The following is a 21620-nucleotide window of genomic DNA, read 5'->3' as shown; positions in this document are numbered from 1 at the left end:
AAAAGTGATTTTCTCGGCGAATTAAGCATTTTGAGTAATTTGCCGATTGCTTTCAGAACGGCTTGCATTGACATTTACTATTTTTTGCCAGACATTCATTGTGTAACAAAAGTGATTTTCTCGGCGAGATAAGCATTTTGAGTAATTTGCCGATTGGTTTCAGAACACCTTGCATCACAATTAACTATTTTTTGCCAGGCATTCATTGTGGAACAAAAGTGATTTTCTCGGCGCGTTAAGCATTTTGAGTAATTTGCCGATGGGTTTCAGAACGGCTTGCATTGCAATTTACTATTTTTTGCCAGACATTCATTGTGGAACAAAAGTGATTTTCTCGGCGAGTTAAGCATTTTGAGTAACTTGCCGATTGGTTTCAGAACGACTTGCAACACAATTAACTATTTTTTGCCAGGCATTCATTGTGGAACAAAAGTGATTTTCCCGGCGAGTTAAGCATTTTGAGTAATTTGCCGATTGCTTTCAGAACGGCTTGCATTGACATTTACTATTTTTTGCCAGACATTCATTGTGTAACAAAAGTGATTTTCTCGGCGAGATAAGCATTTTGAGTAATTTGCCGATTGGTTTCAGAACACCTTGCATCACAATTAACTATTTTTTGCCAGGCATTCATTGTGGAACAAAAGTGATTTTCTCGGCGAATTAAGCATTTTGAGTGATTTGCCGATTGGTTTCAGAACGGCTTGCATCAAAATTAACTATTTTTTGCCAGACATTCATTGTGGGAAAAAAGTGAATTTCTCGGCGAGTTAAGCATTTTGAGTAATTTGCCGATGGGTTTCAGAACGGCTTGCATCACAATTAACTATTTTTTGCCAGGCATGCTTTGTGGAACACAAGTGATTTTCTCGGCGAATTAAGCATTTTGACTAATTTCCGATTGCTTTCAGAACGGCTTGCATCACAATTAACTATTTTTTGCCAGGCATTCATTGTGGGAAAAAAGTGATTTTCTCGGGGAGTTAAGCATTTTGAGTAATTTGCCGATTGGTTTCAGAACGGCTTGCATCACAATTAACTATTTTTTGCCAGGCATTCATTGTGGAACAAAAGTGATTTTCTCGGCGCGTTAAGCATTTTGAGTAATTTGCCGATGGGTTTCAGAACGGCTTGCATTGCAATTTACTATTTTTTGCCAGACATTCATTGTGGAACAAAAGTGATTTTCTCGGCGAGTTAAGCATTTTGAGTAACTTGCCGATTGGTTTCAGAACGACTTGCATCACAATTAACTATTTTTTGCCAGGCATTCATTGTGGAACAAAAGTGATTTTCCCGGCGAGTTAAGCATTTTGAGTAATTTGCCGATTGCTTTCAGAACGGCTTGCATTGACATTTACTATTTTTTGCCAGACATTCATTGTGTAACAAAAGTGATTTTCTCGGCGAGATAAGCATTTTGAGTAATTTGCCGATTGGTTTCAGAACACCTTGCATCACAATTAACTATTTTTTGCCAGGCATTCATTGTGGAACAAAAGTGATTTTCTCGGCGCATTAAGCATTTTGAGTAATTTGCCGATTGGTTTCAGAACGGCTTGCATTGAAATTTACTATTTTTTGCCAGGCATTCATTCTGGAACAAAAGTGATTTTCTCGGCGAATTAAGCATTTTGAGTGATTTGCCGATTGGTTTCAGAACGGCTTGCATCAAAATTAACTATTTTTTGCCAGACATTCATTGTGGGAAAAAAGTGATTTTCTCGGCGAGTTAAGCATTTTGAGTAATTTGCCGATTTGTTTCAGAACGGCTTGCATCACAATTAACTATTTTTTGCCAGGCATGCTTTGTGGAACAAAAGTGATTTTCTCGGCGAATTAAGCATTTTGAGTAATTTGCCGATTGGTTTCAGAACGGCTTGCATCACAATTAACTATTTTTTGCCAGACATTCATTGTGGGAAAAAAGTGATTTTCTCGGCGAGTTAAGCATTTTGAGTAATTTGCCGATGGGTTTCAGAACGGCTTGCATTGAAATCTACTATTTTTTGCCAGCCATTCATTGTGGAACAAAAGTGATTTTCTCGGCGAGTTAAGCATTTTGGGTAATTTGCCGATTGGTTTCAAACGGCTTGCATTGAAATTTACTATTTTTTGCCAGACATTCATTGTGGGAAAAAAGTGATTTTCACTCCGAGTTAAGCATTTTGAGTAATTTGCCGATGGGTTTCAGAACGGCTTGCATCAAAATTAACTATTTTTTGCCAGACGTTCATTGTGGGAAAAAAGTGATTTTCTCGACGCGTTAAGCATTTTGAGTAATTTGCCGATTGGTTTCAGAACGGCTTGCATTGAAATTTACTATTTTTTGCCAGGCATTCATTGCGGAACAAAAGTGATTTTCTCGGCGAGTTAAGCATTTTGAGTAATTTGCCGATTGGTTTCAGAACGGCTTGCATTGAAATTTACTATTTTTTGCCAGGCATTCATTGCGGAACAAAAGTGATTTTCTCGGCGAGTTAAGCATTTTGAGTAATTTGCCGATGGGTTTCAGAACGGCTTGCATCAAAATTAACTATTTTTTGCCAGACATTCATTGTGGGAAAAAAGTGATTTTCTAGACGCGTTAAGCATTTTGAGTAATTTGCCGATTGGTTTCAGAAAGGCTTGCATTGAAATTTCCTATTTTTTGCCAGGCATTCATTGCGGAACAAAAGTGATTTTCTCGGCGAGTTAAGCATTTTGAGTAATTTGCCGATTGGTTTCAGAACGGCTTGCATTGAAATTTCCTATTTTTTGCCAGACATTCATTGTGGGGAAAAAAGTGATTTTCTCATCGAGTTCAGCAGTTTCAGTAATTTGCCGATGGGTTTCAGAACGGCTTGCATTGAAATTTACTATTTTTTGCCAGACATTCATTGTGGAACAAAAGTGATTTTCTCGCCGAGTTAAGCATTTTGAGTAATTTGCCGATTGGTTTCAGAACGGCTTGCATTGAAATTTACTATATTTTGCCAGACATTCATTGTGGAACAAAAGTGATTTTCTCGCCGAGTTAAGCATTTTGACTAATTTGCCGATTGGTTTCAGAACGGCTTGCATCACAATTAACTATTTTTTGCCAGGCATTCATTGTGAAACAAAAGTGATTTTCTCGGCGAATTAAGCATTTTGAGTAATTTGCCGATTGGTTTCAGAACGGCTTGCTTTGAAATTTAGTATTTTTTGCTAGACATTCATTGTGGAACAAAAGTGATGTTCTCGGCGAGTTAAGCATTTTGAGTAATTTGCCGATTGGTTTCAGAACGGCTTGCATCACAATTAACTATTTTTTGCCAGGCATTCATTGTGGAACAAAAGTGATTTTCTCGGCGCGTTAAGCATTTTGAGTAATTTGCCGATGGGTTTCAGAACGGCTTGCATTGCAATTTACTATTTTTTGCCAGACATTCATTGTGGAACAAAAGTGATTTTCTCGGCGAGTTAAGCATTTTGAGTAACTTGCCGATTGGTTTCAGAACGACTTGCATCACAATTAACTATTTTTTGCCAGGCATTCATTGTGGAACAAAAGTGATTTTCCCGGCGAGTTAAGCATTTTGAGTAATTTGCCGATTGCTTTCAGAACGGCTTGCATTGACATTTACTATTTTTTGCCAGACATTCATTGTGTAACAAAAGTGATTTTCTCGGCGAGATAAGCATTTTGAGTAATTTGCCGATTGGTTTCAGAACACCTTGCATCACAATTAACTATTTTTTGCCAGGCATTCATTGTGGAACAAAAGTGATTTTCTCGGCGAATTAAGCATTTTGAGTGATTTGCCGATTGGTTTCAGAACGGCTTGCATCAAAATTAACTATTTTTTGCCAGACATTCATTGTGGGAAAAAAGTGAATTTCTCGGCGAGTTAAGCATTTTGAGTAATTTGCCGATGGGTTTCAGAACGGCTTGCATCACAATTAACTATTTTTTGCCAGGCATGCTTTGTGGAACACAAGTGATTTTCTCGGCGAATTAAGCATTTTGACTAATTTCCGATTGCTTTCAGAACGGCTTGCATCACAATTAACTATTTTTTGCCAGGCATTCATTGTGGGAAAAAAGTGATTTTCTCGGGGAGTTAAGCATTTTGAGTAATTTGCCGATTGGTTTCAGAACGGCTTGCATCACAATTAACTATTTTTTGCCAGGCATTCATTGTGGAACAAAAGTGATTTTCTCGGCGCGTTAAGCATTTTGAGTAATTTGCCGATGGGTTTCAGAACGGCTTGCATTGCAATTTACTATTTTTTGCCAGACATTCATTGTGGAACAAAAGTGATTTTCTCGGCGAGTTAAGCATTTTGAGTAACTTGCCGATTGGTTTCAGAACGACTTGCATCACAATTAACTATTTTTTGCCAGGCATTCATTGTGGAACAAAAGTGATTTTCCCGGCGAGTTAAGCATTTTGAGTAATTTGCCGATTGCTTTCAGAACGGCTTGCATTGACATTTACTATTTTTTGCCAGACATTCATTGTGTAACAAAAGTGATTTTCTCGGCGAGATAAGCATTTTGAGTAATTTGCCGATTGGTTTCAGAACACCTTGCATCACAATTAACTATTTTTTGCCAGGCATTCATTGTGGAACAAAAGTGATTTTCTCGGCGCATTAAGCATTTTGAGTAATTTGCCGATTGGTTTCAGAACGGCTTGCATTGAAATTTACTATTTTTTGCCAGGCATTCATTCTGGAACAAAAGTGATTTTCTCGGCGAATTAAGCATTTTGAGTGATTTGCCGATTGGTTTCAGAACGGCTTGCATCAAAATTAACTATTTTTTGCCAGACATTCATTGTGGGAAAAAAGTGATTTTCTCGGCGAGTTAAGCATTTTGAGTAATTTGCCGATTTGTTTCAGAACGGCTTGCATCACAATTAACTATTTTTTGCCAGGCATGCTTTGTGGAACAAAAGTGATTTTCTCGGCGAATTAAGCATTTTGAGTAATTTGCCGATTGGTTTCAGAACGGCTTGCATCACAATTAACTATTTTTTGCCAGACATTCATTGTGGGAAAAAAGTGATTTTCTCGGCGAGTTAAGCATTTTGAGTAATTTGCCGATGGGTTTCAGAACGGCTTGCATTGAAATCTACTATTTTTTGCCAGCCATTCATTGTGGAACAAAAGTGATTTTCTCGGCGAGTTAAGCATTTTGGGTAATTTGCCGATTGGTTTCAAACGGCTTGCATTGAAATTTACTATTTTTTGCCAGACATTCATTGTGGGAAAAAAGTGATTTTCACTCCGAGTTAAGCATTTTGAGTAATTTGCCGATGGGTTTCAGAACGGCTTGCATCAAAATTAACTATTTTTTGCCAGACGTTCATTGTGGGAAAAAAGTGATTTTCTCGACGCGTTAAGCATTTTGAGTAATTTGCCGATTGGTTTCAGAACGGCTTGCATTGAAATTTACTATTTTTTGCCAGGCATTCATTGCGGAACAAAAGTGATTTTCTCGGCGAGTTAAGCATTTTGAGTAATTTGCCGATTGGTTTCAGAACGGCTTGCATTGAAATTTACTATTTTTTGCCAGGCATTCATTGCGGAACAAAAGTGATTTTCTCGGCGAGTTAAGCATTTTGAGTAATTTGCCGATGGGTTTCAGAACGGCTTGCATCAAAATTAACTATTTTTTGCCAGACATTCATTGTGGGAAAAAAGTGATTTTCTAGACGCGTTAAGCATTTTGAGTAATTTGCCGATTGGTTTCAGAAAGGCTTGCATTGAAATTTCCTATTTTTTGCCAGGCATTCATTGCGGAACAAAAGTGATTTTCTCGGCGAGTTAAGCATTTTGAGTAATTTGCCGATTGGTTTCAGAACGGCTTGCATTGAAATTTCCTATTTTTTGCCAGACATTCATTGTGGGGAAAAAAGTGATTTTCTCATCGAGTTCAGCAGTTTCAGTAATTTGCCGATGGGTTTCAGAACGGCTTGCATTGAAATTTACTATTTTTTGCCAGACATTCATTGTGGAACAAAAGTGATTTTCTCGCCGAGTTAAGCATTTTGAGTAATTTGCCGATTGGTTTCAGAACGGCTTGCATTGAAATTTACTATATTTTGCCAGACATTCATTGTGGAACAAAAGTGATTTTCTCGCCGAGTTAAGCATTTTGACTAATTTGCCGATTGGTTTCAGAACGGCTTGCATCACAATTAACTATTTTTTGCCAGGCATTCATTGTGAAACAAAAGTGATTTTCTCGGCGAATTAAGCATTTTGAGTAATTTGCCGATTGGTTTCAGAACGGCTTGCTTTGAAATTTAGTATTTTTTGCTAGACATTCATTGTGGAACAAAAGTGATGTTCTCGGCGAGTTAAGCATTTTGAGTAATTTGCCGATTGGTTTCAGAACGGCTTGCATCAAAATTAACTATTTTTTGCCAGACATTCATTGTGGGGAAAAAAGTGATTTTCTGGGCGAGTTAAGCATTTTGAGTAATTTGCCGATTTGTTTCAGAACGGCTTGCATCACAATTAACTATTTTTTGCCAGGCATGCTTTGTGGAACAAAAGTGATTTTCTCGGCGTATTAAGCATTTTGAGTAATTTGCCGATTGGTTTAAGAACGGCTTGCATCACAATTAACTATTTTTTGCCAGACATTCATTGTGGAACAAAAGTGATTTTCTCGGCGAGATAAGCATTTTGAGTAATTTGCCGATTGGTTTCAGAACACCTTGCATCACAATTAACTATTTTTTGCCAGACATTCATTGTGGAACAAAAGTGATTTTCTCAGCGAGTTAAGCATTTTGAGTAATTTGCCGATGGGTTTCAGAACGGCTTGCATTGAAATTTACTATTTTTTGCCAGCCATTCATTGTGGAACAAAAGTGATTTTCTCGGCGAGTTAAGCATTTTGGGTAACTTGCCGATTGGTTTCAAACGGCTTGCATTGAAATTTACTACTTTTTTGCCAGACATTCATTGTGGGGAAAAAAAGTGATTTTCACGCCGAGTTAAGCATTTTGAGTAATTTCCCGACGGGTTTCAGAACGGCTTGCATCAAAATTAACTATTTTTTGCCAGGCATTCATTGCGGAACAAAAGTGATTTTCTCGGCGAGTTAAGCATTTTGAGTAATTTGCCGATTGGTTTCAGAACGTCTTGCATTGAAATTTCCTATTTTTTGCCAGACATTCATTGTGGAACAAAAGTGATTTTCTCGGCGAGTTAAGCATTTTGAGTAATTTGCCGATGGGTTTCAGAACGGCTTGCATTGAAATTTACTATTTTTTGCCAGCCATTCATTGTGGAACAAAAGTGATTTTCTCGGCGAGTTAAGCATTTTGGGTAATTTGCCGATTGGTTTCAAACGGCTTGCATTGAAATTTACTATTTTTTGCCAGACATTCATTGTGGGAAAAAAGTGATTTTCTCGGGGAGTTAAGCATTTTGAGTAATTTGCCGATTGGTTTCAGAACGGCTTGCATCACAATTAACTATTTTTTGCCAGGCATTCATTGTGGAACAAAAGTGATTTTCTCGGCGAATCAAGCATTTTGAGTAATTTGCCGATTGCTTTCAGAACGGCTTGCATTGACATTTACTATTTTTTGCCAGACATTCATTGTGTAACAAAAGTGATTTTCTCGGCGAGATAAGCATTTTGAGTAATTTGCCGATTGGTTTCAGAACACCTTGCATCACAATTAACTATTTTTTGCCAGGCATTCATTGTGGAACAAAAGTGATTTTCTCGGCGCGTTAAGCATTTTGAGTTATTTGCCGATGGGTTTCAGAACGGCTTGCATTGAAATTTATTATTTTTTGCCAGACATTCATTGTGGAACAAAAGTGATTTTCTCGGCGAGTTAAGCATTTTGAGTAATTTGCCGATTGGTTTCAGAACGGCTTGCATCACAATTAACTATTTTTTGCCAGGCATTCATTGTGGAACAAAAGTGATTTTCCCGGCGAGTTAAGCATTTTGAGTAATTTGCCGATTGCTTTCAGAACGGCTTGCATTGACATTTACTATTTTTTGCCAGACATTCATTGTGTAACAAAAGTGATTTTCTCGGCGAGATAAGCATTTTGAGTAATTTGCCGATTGGTTTCAGAACACCTTGCATCACAATTAACTATTTTTTGCCAGGCATTCATTGTGGAACAAAAGTGATTTTCTCGGCGCATTAAGCATGTTGAGTAATTTGCCGATTGGTTTCAGAACGGCTTGCATTGAAATTTACTATTTTTTGCCAGGCATTCATTCTGGAACAAAAGTGATTTTCTCGGCGAATTAAGCATTTTGAGTGATTTGCCGATTGGTTTCAGAACGGCTTGCATCAAAATTAACTATTTTTTGCCAGACATTCATTGTAGGAAAAAAGTGATTTTCTCGGCGAGTTAAGCATTTTGAGAAATTTGCCGATTTGTTTCAGAACGGCTTGCAACACAATTAACTATTTTTTGCCAGGCATGCTTTGTGGAACAAAAGTGATTTTCCCGGCGAATTAAGCATTTTGAGTAATTTGCCGATTGGTTTCAGAACGGCTTGCATCACAATTAACTATTTTTTGCCAGACATTCATTGTGGGAAAAAAGTGATTTTCTCGGCGAGTTAAGCATTTTGAGTAATTTGCCGATGGGTTTCAGAACGGCTTGCATTGAAATTTACTATTTTTTGCCAGGCATTCATTGTGAAACAAAAGTGATTTTCTCGGCGAATTAAGCATTTTGAGTAATTTGCCGATTGGTTTCAGAACGGCTTGCATTGAAATTTAGTATTTTTTGCTAGACATTCATTGTGGAACAAAAGTGATGTTCTCGGCGAGTTAAGCATTTTGAGTAATTTGCCGATTGGTTTCAGAACGGCTTGCATCACAATTAACTATTTTTTGCCAGGCATTCATTGTGAAACAAAAGTGATTTTCTCGGCGAATTAAGCATTTTCAGTAATTTGCCCATTGGTTTCAGAACGGCTTGCATCAAAATTAACTATTTTTTGGCCAGACATTCATTGTGGGATAAAAGTGTTTTTCTCGGCGAGTTAAGCATTTTGAGTAATTTGCCGATTGGTTTCAGAACGGCTTGCATTGAAATTTACTATTTTTTGCCAGGCATTGATACTGGAACAAAAGTGATTTTCTCGGCGAAGTAAGCATTTTGAGTGATTTGCCGATTGGTTTCAGAACGGCTTGCATCAAAATTAACTATTTTTTGCCAGACATTCATTGTGGGGAAAAAAGTGATTTTCTCGGCGAGTTAAGCATTTTGAGTAATTTGCCGATTTGTTTCAGAACGGCTTGCATCACAATTAACTATTTTTTGCCAGGCATGCTTTGTGGAACAAAAGTGATTTTCTCGGCTAATTAAGCATTTTGAGTAATTTGCCGATTGGTTTAAGAACGGCTTGCATCACAATTAACTATTTTTTGCCAGACATTCATTGTGGGAAAAAAGTGATTTTCTCAGCGAGTTAAGCATTTTGAGTAATTTGCCGATGGGTTTCAGAACGGCTTGCATTGAAATTTACTATTTTTTGCCAGCCATTCATTGTGGAACAAAAGTGATTTTCTCGGCGAGTTAAGCATTTTGGGTAACTTGCCGATTGGTTTCAAACGGATTGCATTGAAATTTACTACTTTTTTGCCAGACATTCATTGTGGGGAAAAAAAGTGATTTTCACGCCGAGTTAAGCATTTTGAGTAATTTCCCGATGGGTTTCAGAACGGCTTGCATCAAAATTAACTATTTTTTGCCAGGCATTCATTGCGGAACAAAAGTGATTTTCTCGGCGAGTTAAGCATTTTGAGTAATTTGCCGATTGGTTTCAGAACGGCTTGCATTGAAATTTACTATATTTTGCCAGACATTCATTGTGGAACAAAAGTGATTTTCTCGCCGAGTTAAGCATTTTGGCTAATTTGCCGATTGGTTTCAGAACGGCTTGCATCACAATTACCTATTTTTTGCCAGGCATTCATTGTGAAACAAAAGTGATTTTCTCGGCGTATTAAGCATTTTGACTAATTTGCCGATTGGTTTCAGAACGGCTTGCATCACAATTAACTATTTTTTGCCAGGCATTCATTGTGGGAAAAAAGTGATTTTCTCGGGGAGTTAAGCATTTTGAGTAATTTGCCGATTGGTTTCAGAACGGCTTGCATCGCAATTAACTATTTTTTGCCAGGCATTCATTGTGGAACAAAAGTGATTTTCTCGCCGAATTAAGCATTTTGAGTAATTTGCCGATTGCTTTCAGAACGGCTTGCATTGACATTTACTATTTTTTGCAAGACATTCATTGTGTAACAAAAGTGATTTTCTCGGCGAGATAAGCATTTTGAGTAATTTGCCGATTGGTTTCAGAACACCTTGCATCACAATTAACTATTTTTTGCCAGGCATTCATTGTGGAACAAAAGTGATTTTCTCGGCGCGTTAAGCATTTTGTGTAATTTGCCGATGGGTTTCAGAACGGCTTGCATTGAAATTTACTATTTTTTGCCAGACATTCATTGTGGAACAAAAGTGATTTTCTCGGCGAGTTAAGCATTTTGAGTAATTTGCCGATTGGTTTCAGAACGGCTTGCATCACAATTAACTATTTTTTGCCAGGCATTCATTGTGGAACAAAAGTGATTTTCCCGGCGAGTTAAGCATTTTGAGTAATTTGCCGATTGCTTTCAGAACTGCTTGCATTGACATTTACTATTTTTTGCCAGACATTCATTGTGTAACAAAAGTGATTTTCTCGGCGAGATAAGCATTTTGAGTAATTTGCCGATTGGTTTCAGAACACCTTGCATCACAATTAACTATTTTTTGCCAGACATTCATTGTGTAACAAAAGTTATTTTCTCGGCGAGATAAGCATTTTGAGTAATTTGCCGATTGGTTTCAGAACACCTTGCATCACAATTAACTATTTTTTGCCAGGCATTCATTGCGGAACAAAAGTGATTTTCTCGGCGAGTTAAGCATTTTGAGTAATTTGCCGATTGGTTTCAGAACGTCTTGCATTGAAATTTCCTATTTTTTGCCAGACATTCATTGTGGAACAAAAGTGATTTTCTCGGCGAGTTAAGCATTTTGAGTAATTTGCCGATGGGTTTCAGAACGGCTTGCATTGAAATTTACCATTTTTTGCCAGCCATTCATTGTGGAACAAAAGTGATTTTCTCGGCGAGTTAAGCATTTTGGGTAATTTGCCGATTGGTTTCAAACGGCTTGCATTGAAATTTACTATTTTTTGCCAGACATTCATTGTGGGAAAAAAGTGATTTTCTCGGGGAGTTAAGCATTTTGAGTAATTTGCCGATTGGTTTCAGAACGGCTTGCATCACAATTAACTATTTTTTGCCAGGCATTCATTGTGGAACAAAAGTGATTTTCTCGGCGAATCAAGCATTTTGAGTAATTTGCCGATTGCTTTCAGAACGGCTTGCATTGACATTTACTATTTTTTGCCAGACATTCATTGTGTAACAAAAGTGATTTTCTCGGCGAGATAAGCATTTTGAGTAATTTGCCGATTGGTTTCAGAACACCTTGCATTGAAATTTATTATTTTTTGCCAGACATTCATTGTGGAACAAAAGTGATTTTCTCGGCGAGTTAAGCATTTTGAGTAATTTGCCGATTGGTTTCAGAACGGCTTGCATCACAATTAACTATTTTTTGCCAGGCATTCATTGTGGAACAAAAGTGATTTTCCCGGCGAGTTAAGCATTTTGAGTAATTTGCCGATTGCTTTCAGAACGGCTTGCATTGACATTTACTATTTTTTGCCAGATATTCATTGTGTAACAAAAGTGATTTTCTCGGCGAGATAAGCATTTTGAGTAATTTGCCGATTGGTTTCAGAACACCTTGCATCACAATTAACTATTTTTTGCCAGGCATTCATTGTGGAACAAAAGTGATTTTCTCGGCGCATTAAGCATGTTGAGTAATTTGCCGATTGGTTTCAGAACGGCTTGCATTGAAATTTACTATTTTTTGCCAGGCATTCATTCTGGAACAAAAGTGATTTTCTCGGCGAATTAAGCATTTTGAGTGATTTGCCGATTGGTTTCAGAACGGCTTGCATCAAAATTAACTATTTTTTGCCAGACATTCATTGTAGGAAAAAAGTGATTTTCTCGGCGAGTTAAGCATTTTGAGAAATTTGCCGATTTGTTTCAGAACGGCTTGCAACACAATTAACTATTTTTTGCCAGGCATGCTTTGTGGAACAAAAGTGATTTTCTCGGCGAATTAAGCATTTTGAGTAATTTGCCGATTGGTTTCAGAACGGCTTGCATCACAATTAACTATTTTTTGCCAGACATTCATTGTGGGAAAAAAGTGATTTTCTCGGCGAGTTAAGCATTTTGAGTAATTTGCCGATGGGTTTCAGAACGGCTTGCATTGAAATTTACTATTTTTTGCCAGGCATTCATTGTGAAACAAAAGTGATTTTCTCGGCGAATTAAGCATTTTGAGTAATTTGCCGATTGGTTTCAGAACGGCTTGCTTTGAAATTTAGTATTTTTTGCTAGACATTCATTGTGGAACAAAAGTGATGTTCTCGGCGAGTTAAGCATTTTGAGTAATTTGCCGATTGGTTTCAGAACGGCTTGCATCACAATTAACTATTTTTTGCCAGGCATTCATTGTGAAACAAAAGTGATTTTCTCGGCGAATTAAGCATTTTCAGTAATTTGCCCATTGGTTTCAGAACGGCTTGCATCAAAATTAACTATTTTTTGGCCAGACATTCATTGTGGGATAAAAGTGTTTTTCTCGGCGAGTTAAGCATTTTGAGTAATTTGCCGATTGGTTTCAGAACGGCTTGCATTGAAATTTACTATTTTTTGCCAGGCATTGATACTGGAACAAAAGTGATTTTCTCGGCGAAGTAAGCATTTTGAGTGATTTGCCGATTGGTTTCAGAACGGCTTGCATCAAAATTAACTATTTTTTGCCAGACATTCATTGTGGGGAAAAAAGTGATTTTCTCGGCGAGTTAAGCATTTTGAGTAATTTGCCGATTTGTTTCAGAACGGCTTGCATCACAATTAACTATTTTTTGCCAGGCATGCTTTGTGGAACAAAAGTGATTTTCTCGGCTAATTAAGCATTTTGAGTAATTTGCCGATTGGTTTAAGAACGGCTTGCATCACAATTAACTATTTTTTGCCAGACATTCTTTTTGTGAAAAAAGTGATTTTCTCAGCGAGTTAAGCATTTTGAGTAATTTGCCGATGGGTTTCAGAACGGCTTGCATTGAAATTTACTATTTTTGCCAGCCATTCATTGTGGAACAAAAGTGATTTTCTCGGCGAGTTAAGCATTTTGGGTAACTTGCCGATTGGTTTCAAACGGCTTGCATTGAAATTTACTACTTTTTTGCCAGACATTCATTGTGGGAAAAAAAGTGATTTTCACGCCGAGTTAAGCATTTTGAGTAATTTCCCGATGGGTTTCAGAACGGCTTGCATCAAAATTAACTATTTTTTGCCAGGCATTCATTGCGGAACAAAAGTGATTTTCTCGGCGAGTTAAGCATTTTGAGTAATTTGCCGATTGGTTTCAGAACGGCTTGCATTGAAATTTACTATATTTTGCCAGACATTCATTGTGGAACAAAAGTGATTTTCTCGCCGAGTTAAGCATTTTGGCTAATTTGCCGATTGGTTTCAGAACGGCTTACCTATTTTTTGCCAGGCATTCATTGTGAAACAAAAGTGATTTTCTCGGCGTATTAAGCATTTTGACTAATTTGCCGATTGGTTTCAGAACGGCTTGCATCACAATTAACTATTTTTTGCCAGGCATTCATTGTGGGAAAAAAGTGATTTTCTCGGGGAGTTAAGCATTTTGAGTAATTTGCCGATTGGTTTCAGAACGGCTTGCATCACAATTAACTATTTTTTGCCAGGCATTCATTGTGGAACAAAAGTGATTTTCTCGCCGAATTAAGCATTTTGAGTAATTTGCCGATTGCTTTCAGAACGGCTTGCATTGACATTTACTATTTTTTGCAAGACATTCATTGTGTAACAAAAGTGATTTTCTCGGCGAGATAAGCATTTTGAGTAATTTGCCGATTGGTTTCAGAACACCTTGCATCACAATTAACTATTTTTTGCCAGGCATTCATTGTGGAACAAAAGTGATTTTCTCGGCGCGTTAAGCATTTTGTGTAATTTGCCGATGGGTTTCAGAACGGCTTGCATTGAAATTTACTATTTTTTGCCAGACATTCATTGTGGAACAAAAGTGATTTTCTCGGCGAGTTAAGCATTTTGAGTAATTTGCCGATTGGTTTCAGAACGGCTTGCATCACAATTAACTATTTTTTGCCAGGCATTCATTGTGGAACAAAAGTGATTTTCCCGGCGAGTTAAGCATTTTGAGTAATTTGCCGATTGCTTTCAGAACTGCTTGCATTGACATTTACTATTTTTTGCCAGACATTCATTGTGTAACAAAAGTGATTTTCTCGGCGAGATAAGCATTTTGAGTAATTTGCCGATTGGTTTCAGAACACCTTGCATCACAATTAACTATTTTTTGCCAGACATTCATTGTGTAACAAAAGTGATTTTCTCGGCGAGATAAGCATTTTGAGTAATTTGCCGATTGGTTTCAGAACACCTTGCATCACAATTAACTATTTTTTGCCAGGCATTCATTGTGGAACAAAAGTGATTTTCTCGGCGCATTAAGCATTTTGAGTAATTTGCCGATTGGTTTCAGAACGGCTTGCATTGAAATTTACTATTTTTTGCCAGGCATTCATTCTGGAATAAAAGTGATTTTCTCGGCGAATTAAGCATTTTGAGTGATTTGCCGATTGGTTTCAGAACGGCTTGCATCAAAATTAACTATTTTTTGCCAGACATTCATTGTGGGAAAAAAGTGAATTTCTCGGCGAGTTCAGCATTTTGAGTAATTTGCCGATGGGTTTCAGAACGGCTTGCATCACAATTAACTATTTTTTGCCAGGCATGCTTTGTGGAACAAAAGTGATTTTCTCGGCGAATTAAGCATTTTGACTAATTTCCGATTGGTTTCAGAACGGCTTGCATCACAATTAACTATTTTGTGCCAGGCATTCATTGTGGGAAAAAAGTGATTTTCTCGGGGAGTTAAGCATTTTGAGTAATTTGCCGATTGGTTTCAGAACGGCTTGCATTACAATAAACTATTTTTTGCCAGGCATTCATTGTGGAACAAAAGTGATTTTCTCGGCGAATTAAGCATTTTGAGTAATTTGCCGATTGCTTTCAGAACGGCTTGCATTGACATTTACTATTTTTTGCCAGACATTCATTGTGTAACAAAAGTGATTTTCTCGGCGAGATAAGCATTTTGAGTAATTTGCCGATTGGTTTCAGAACACCTTGCATCACAATTAACTATTTTTTGCCAGGCATTCATTGTGGAACAAAAGTGATTTTCTCGGCGCGTTAAGCATTTTGAGTAATTTGCCGATGGGTTTCAGAACGGCTTGCATTGAAATTTACTATTTTTTGCCAGACATTCATTGTGGAACAAAAGTGATTTTCTCGGCGAGTTAAGCATTTTGAGTAATTTGCCGATTGGTTTCAGAACGACTTGCATCACAATTAACTATTTTTTGCCAGGCATTCATTGTGGAACAAAAGTGATTTTCCCGGCGAGTTAAGCATTTTGAGTAATTTGCCGATTGCTTTCAGAACGGCTTGCATTGACATTTACTATTTTTTGCCAGACATTCATTGTGTAACAAAAGTGATTTTCTCGGCGAGATAAGCATTTTGAGTAATTTGCCGATTGGTTTCAGAACACCTTGCATCACAATTAACTATTTTTTGCCAGGCATTCATTGTGGAACAAAAGTGATTTTCTCGGCGCATTAAGCATTTTGAGTAATTTGCCGATTGGTTTCAGAACGGCTTGCATTGAAATTTACTATTTTTTGCCAGGCATTCATTCTGGAACAAAAGTGATTTTCTCGGCGAATTAAGCATTTTGAGTGATTTGCCGATTGGTTTCAGAACGGCTTGCATCAAAATTAACTATTTTTTGCCAGACATTCATTGTGGGAAAAAAGTGATTTTCTCGGCGAGTTAACCATTTTGAGTAATTTGCCGATTTGTTTCAGAACGGCTTGCATCACAATTAACTATTTTTTGCCAGGCATGCTTTGTGGAACAAAAGTGATTTTCTCGGCGAATTAAGCATTTTGAGTAATTTGCCGATTGGTTTCAGAACGGCTTGCATCACAATTAACTATTTTTTGCCAGACATTCATTGTGGGAAAAAAGTGATTTTCTTGGCGAGTTAAGCATTTTGAGTAATTTGCCGATGGGTTTCAGAACGGCTTGCATTGAAATTTACTATTTTTTGCCAACCATTCATTGTGGAACTAAAGTGATTTTCTCGGCGAGTTAAGCATTTTGGGTAATTTGCCGATTGGTTTCAAACGGCTTGCATTGAAATTTACTATTTTTTGCCAGACATTCATTGTGGGAAAAAAGGGATTTTCACTCCGAGTTAAGCATTTTGAGTAATTTGCCGATGGGTTTCAGAACGGCTTGCATCAAAATTAGCTATTTTTTGCCAGACATTGATTGTGGGATAAAAGTGTTTTTCTCGGCGAGTTAAGCATTTTGAGTAATTTGCCGATTGGTTTCAGAACGGCCTGCATTGAAATTTACTATTTTTTGCCAGACATTCATTGTGGGATAAAAGTGTTTTTCTCGGCGAGTTAAGCATTTTGAGTAATTTGCCGATTGGTTTCAGAACGGCCTGCATTGAAATTTACTATTTTTTGCCAGGCATTCATTGCGGAACAAAAGTGATTTTCTCGGCGAGTTAAGCATTTTGAGTAATTTGCCGATTGGTTTCAGAACGGCTTGCATTGAAATTTACTATTTTTTGCCAGACATTCATTGTGGGAAAAAAAGTGTTTTTCTCGACGAGTTAAGCATTTTGAGTAATTTGCCGATGGGTTTCAGAACGGCTTGCATCACAATTAACTATTTTTTGCCAGGCATTCATTGTGCAACAAAAGTGATTTTCACGGCGAGTTAAGCATTTTGAGTAATTTGCCGATTGCTTTCAGAACGGCTTGCATTGAAATTTACTATTTTTTGCCAGACATTGATTGTGGAACAAAAGTGATTTTCTCGCCGAGTTAAGCATTTTGAGTAAATTGCCGATTGATTTCAGAACGGCTTGCATCACAATTAACTATTTTTTGCCAGGCATTCATTGTGGGGAAAAATGGATTTTCTACGGCGAGTTAAGCATTTTGAGTAATTTGCGGATGGGTTTCAGAACGGCTTGCATCAAAATTAACTATTTTTTGCCAGACATTCATTGTGGGATTAAAGTGTTTTTCTCGGCGAGTTAAGCATTTTGAGTAATTTGCCGATTGGTTTCAGAACGGCTTGCATCACAATTAACTATTTTTTGCCAGGCATTCATTGTGGAACAAATGTGATGTTCTCGGCGAGTTAAGCATTTTGAGTAATTTGCCGATTGGTTTCAGAACGGCTTGCATTGAAATTTACTATTTTTTGCCAGACATTCATTATGGAACAAAAGTGATTTTCTCGGCGAGTTAAGCATTTAGAGTAATTTGCCGATTGGTTTCAGAACGGCTTGCATCACAATTAACTATTTTTTGCCAGGCATTCATTGTGGAACAAAAGTGATTTTCTCGGCGCGTTAAGCATTTTGAGTAATTTGCCGATTGGTTTCAGAACTGCTTGCATTGAAATTTACTGTTTTTTGCCAGACATTGATTGTGGAACAAAAGTGATTTTCTCGCCGAGTTAAGCATTTTGAGTAAATTGCCGATTGATTTCAGAACGGCTTGCATCACAATTAACTATTTTTTGCCAGGCATTCATTGTGGGAAAAAATGGATTTTCTCCGGCGAGTTAAGCATTTTGAGTAATTTGCGGATGGGTTTCAGAACGGCTTGCATCAAAATTAACTATTTTTTGCCAGACATTCATTGTGGGAATAAAGTGTTTTTCTCGGCGAGTTAAGCATTTTGAGTAATTTGCCGATTGGTTTCAGAACGGCTTGCATCACAATTAACTATTTTTTGCCAGGCATTCATTGTGGAACAAAAGTGATTTTCTCGGCGTGTTAAGCATTTTGAGTAATTTGCCGATTGGTTTCAGAACTGCTTGCATTGAAATTTACTGTTTTTTGCCAGACATTTATTGTGGAACAAAAGTGATTTTCTCGGCGAGTTAAGCATTTTGAGTAATTTGCCGATTGGTTTCAAACGGCTTGCATTGAAATTTACTATTTTTTGCCAGGCATTCATTGTGGTAAAAAAGTGATTTTCACGCCGAGTTAAGCATTTTGAGTAATTTGCCGATGGGTTTCAGAACGGCTTGCATCAAAATTAACTATTTTTTGCCAGACATTCATTGTGGGAAAAAAGTGATTTTCTCGACGCGTTAAGCATTTTGAGTAATTTGCCGATTGGTTTCAGAACGGCTTGCATTGAAATTTACAATTTTTTGCCAGGCATTCATTGCGGAACAAAAGTGATTTTCTCGGCGAGTTAAGCATTTTGAGTAATTTGCCGATTGGTTTCAGAACGGCTTGCATTGAAATTTACTATATTTTGCCAGACATTCGTTGTGGAGCAAAAGTGATTTTCTCGCCGAGTTAAGCATTTTGAGTAATTTGCCGATTGGTTTCAGAACGGCTTGCATCACAATTAACTATTTTTTGCCAGGCATTCATTGTGAAACAAAAGTGATTTTCTCGGCGAATTAAGCATTTTGAGTAATTAACCGATGGGTTTCAGAACGGCTTGCATCAAAATTAAATATTTTTTGCCAGACATTCATTGTGGGAAAAAAGTGATTTTCTCGGCGTGTTAAGCATTTTGAGTAATTTGCCGATTGGTTTCAGAACGGCATGCATTGAAATTTACTATTTTTTGCCAGACATTCATTGTGGAACAAAAGTGATTTTCTCGGCGAGTTAAGCATTTTGGGTAATTTGCCGATTGGTTTCAAACGGCTTGCATTGAAATTTACTATTTTTTGCCAGACATTCATTGTGGGAAAAAAAGTGATTTTCTCGGCGAGTTAAGCATTTTGAGTAATTTGCCGATGGGTTTCAGAACGGCTTGCATTGAAATTTACTATTTTTTGCCAGGCATTCATTGTGCAACAAAAGTGATTTTCTCGGCGAGTTAAGCATTTTGAGTAATTTGCCGATTGCTTTCAGAACGGCTTGCATTGAAATTTACTATTTTTTGCCAGACATTCATTGTGGAACAAAAGTGATTTTCTCGGCGAGTTAAGCGTTTTGAGTAAATTGCCGATTGATTTCAGAACGGCTTGCATCACAATTAACTATTTTTTGCCAGGCATTCATTGTGGGGAAAAAGTGATTTTCTACGGCGAGTTTAGCATTTTGAGTAATTTGCGGATGGGTTTCAGAACGGCTTGCATCAAAATTAACTATTTCTTGCCAGACATTCATTGTGGGAATAAAGTGTTTTTCTCGGCGAGTTAAGCATTTTGAGTAATTTGCCGATTGGTTTCAGAACGGCTTGCATCACAATTAACTATTTTTTGCCAGGCATTCATTGTGGAACAAATGTGATGTTCTCGGCGAGTTAAGCATTTTGAGTAATTTGCCGATTGGTTTCAGAACGGCTTGCATCACAATTAACTATTTTTTGCCAGGCATTCATTGTGGAACAAAAGTGATTTTCTCGGCGAATTAAGCATTTTGAGTAATTTACCGATTGGTTTCAGAACGGCTTGCATCAATATTAACTATTTTTTGCCAGACATTCATTGTGGGAAAAAAGTGATTTTCTCGGCCAGTTCAGCAGTTTGAGAAATTTGCCGATGGGTTTCAGAACGACTTGCATTGAAATTTACTATTTTTTGCCAGACATTCATTGTGGAACAAAAGTGATTTTCTCGGCGAGTTAAGCATTTTGAGTAATTTCCCGATTGGTTTCAGAACGGCTTGCATTGAAATTTACTATTTTTTGCCAGACATTCATTGTGGAACAAAAGTGATTTTCTCGGCGAGTTAAGCATTTTGAGTAATTTGCCGATTGGTTTCAGAACGGCTTGCATTGAAATTTACTATTTTTTGCCAGACATTCATTGTGGAACAAAAGTGATTTTCTCGGCGAGTTAAGCATTTTGAGTAATTTGCCGATTGGTTTCAAACGGCTTGCATTGAAATTTACTATTTTTTGCCAGACATTCATTGTGGGAAAAAAGGGATTTTCACGCCGAGTTAAGCATTTTGAGTAATTTGCCGATGGGTTTCAGAACGGCTTGCATCAAAATTAACTATTTTTTGCCAGACATTGATTGTGGGAAAAAAGTGATTTTCTCGACGCGTTAAGCATTTTGAGTAATTTGCCGATTGGTTTCAGAACGGCTTGCATTGAAAATTACTATTTTTTGCCAGGCATTCATTGTGGAACACAAGTGATTTTCCCGCCGAGTTAAGCATTTTGAGTAATTTGCCGATGGGTTTCAAACGGCTTGCATTGAAATTTACTATTTTTTGCCAGACATTCATTGTGGAAAAAAAGTGATTTTCACGCCGAGTTAAGCATTTTGAGTAATTTGCCGATGGGTTTCAGAACGGCTTGCATCAAAATTAACTATTTTTTGCCAGACATTCATTGTGGGAAAAAAGTGATTTTCTCGACGCGTTAAGCATTTTGAGTAATTTGCCGATTGGTTTCAGAACGGCCTGCATTGAAATTTACTATTTTTTGCCAGGCATTCATTGCGGAACAAAAGTGATTTTCTCGGCGAGTTAAGCATTTTGAGTAATTTGCCGATTGGTTTCAGAACGGCTTGCATTGAAATTTACTATTTTTTGCCAGACATTCATTGTGGGAAAAAAAGTGATTTTCTCGGCGAGTTAAGCATTTTGAGTAATTTGCCGATGGGTTTCAGAACGGCTTGCATCACAATTAACTATTTTTTGCCAGGCATTCATTGTGCAACAAAAGTGATTTTCTCGGCGAGTTAAGCATTTTGAGTAATTTGCCGATTGCTTTCAGAACGGCTTGCATTGAAATTTACTATTTTTTGCCAGACATTCATTGTGGAACAAAAGTGATTTTCTCGGCGAGTTAAGCATTTTGAGTAAATTGCCGATTGATTTCAGAACGGCTTGCATCACAATTAACTATTTTTTGCCAGGCATTCATTGTGGGGAAAAAGTGATTTTCTACGGCGAGTTAAGCATTTTGAGTAATTTGCGGATGGGTTTCAGAACGGCTTGCATCAAAATTAACTATTTTTTGCCAGACATTCATTGTGGGAAAAAAGTGATTTTCTCGGCGAGTAATTTTGAGTAATTTGCCGATGGGTTTCAGAACGGCTTGCATCACAATTAACTATTTTTTGCCAGGCATTCATTGTGGAACAAAAGTGATTTTCTCGCCGAGTTAAGCATTTTGAGTAAATTGCCGATTGATTTCAGAACGGCTTGCATCACAATTAACTATTTTTTGCCAGGCATTCATTGTGGGGAAAAATGGATTTTCTACGGCGAGTTAAGCATTTTGAGTAATTTGCCGATGGGTTTCAGAACGGCTTGCATCAAAATTAACTATTTTTTGCCAGACATTCATTGTGGGAAAAAAGTGATTTTCT

Source organism: Scyliorhinus torazame, chromosome 15, assembly GCF_047496885.1.
Source record: "Scyliorhinus torazame isolate Kashiwa2021f chromosome 15, sScyTor2.1, whole genome shotgun sequence".
Classification (NCBI taxonomy): domain Eukaryota; kingdom Metazoa; phylum Chordata; class Chondrichthyes; order Carcharhiniformes; family Scyliorhinidae; genus Scyliorhinus; species Scyliorhinus torazame.
This window is presented reverse-complemented; position numbering follows the sequence as displayed.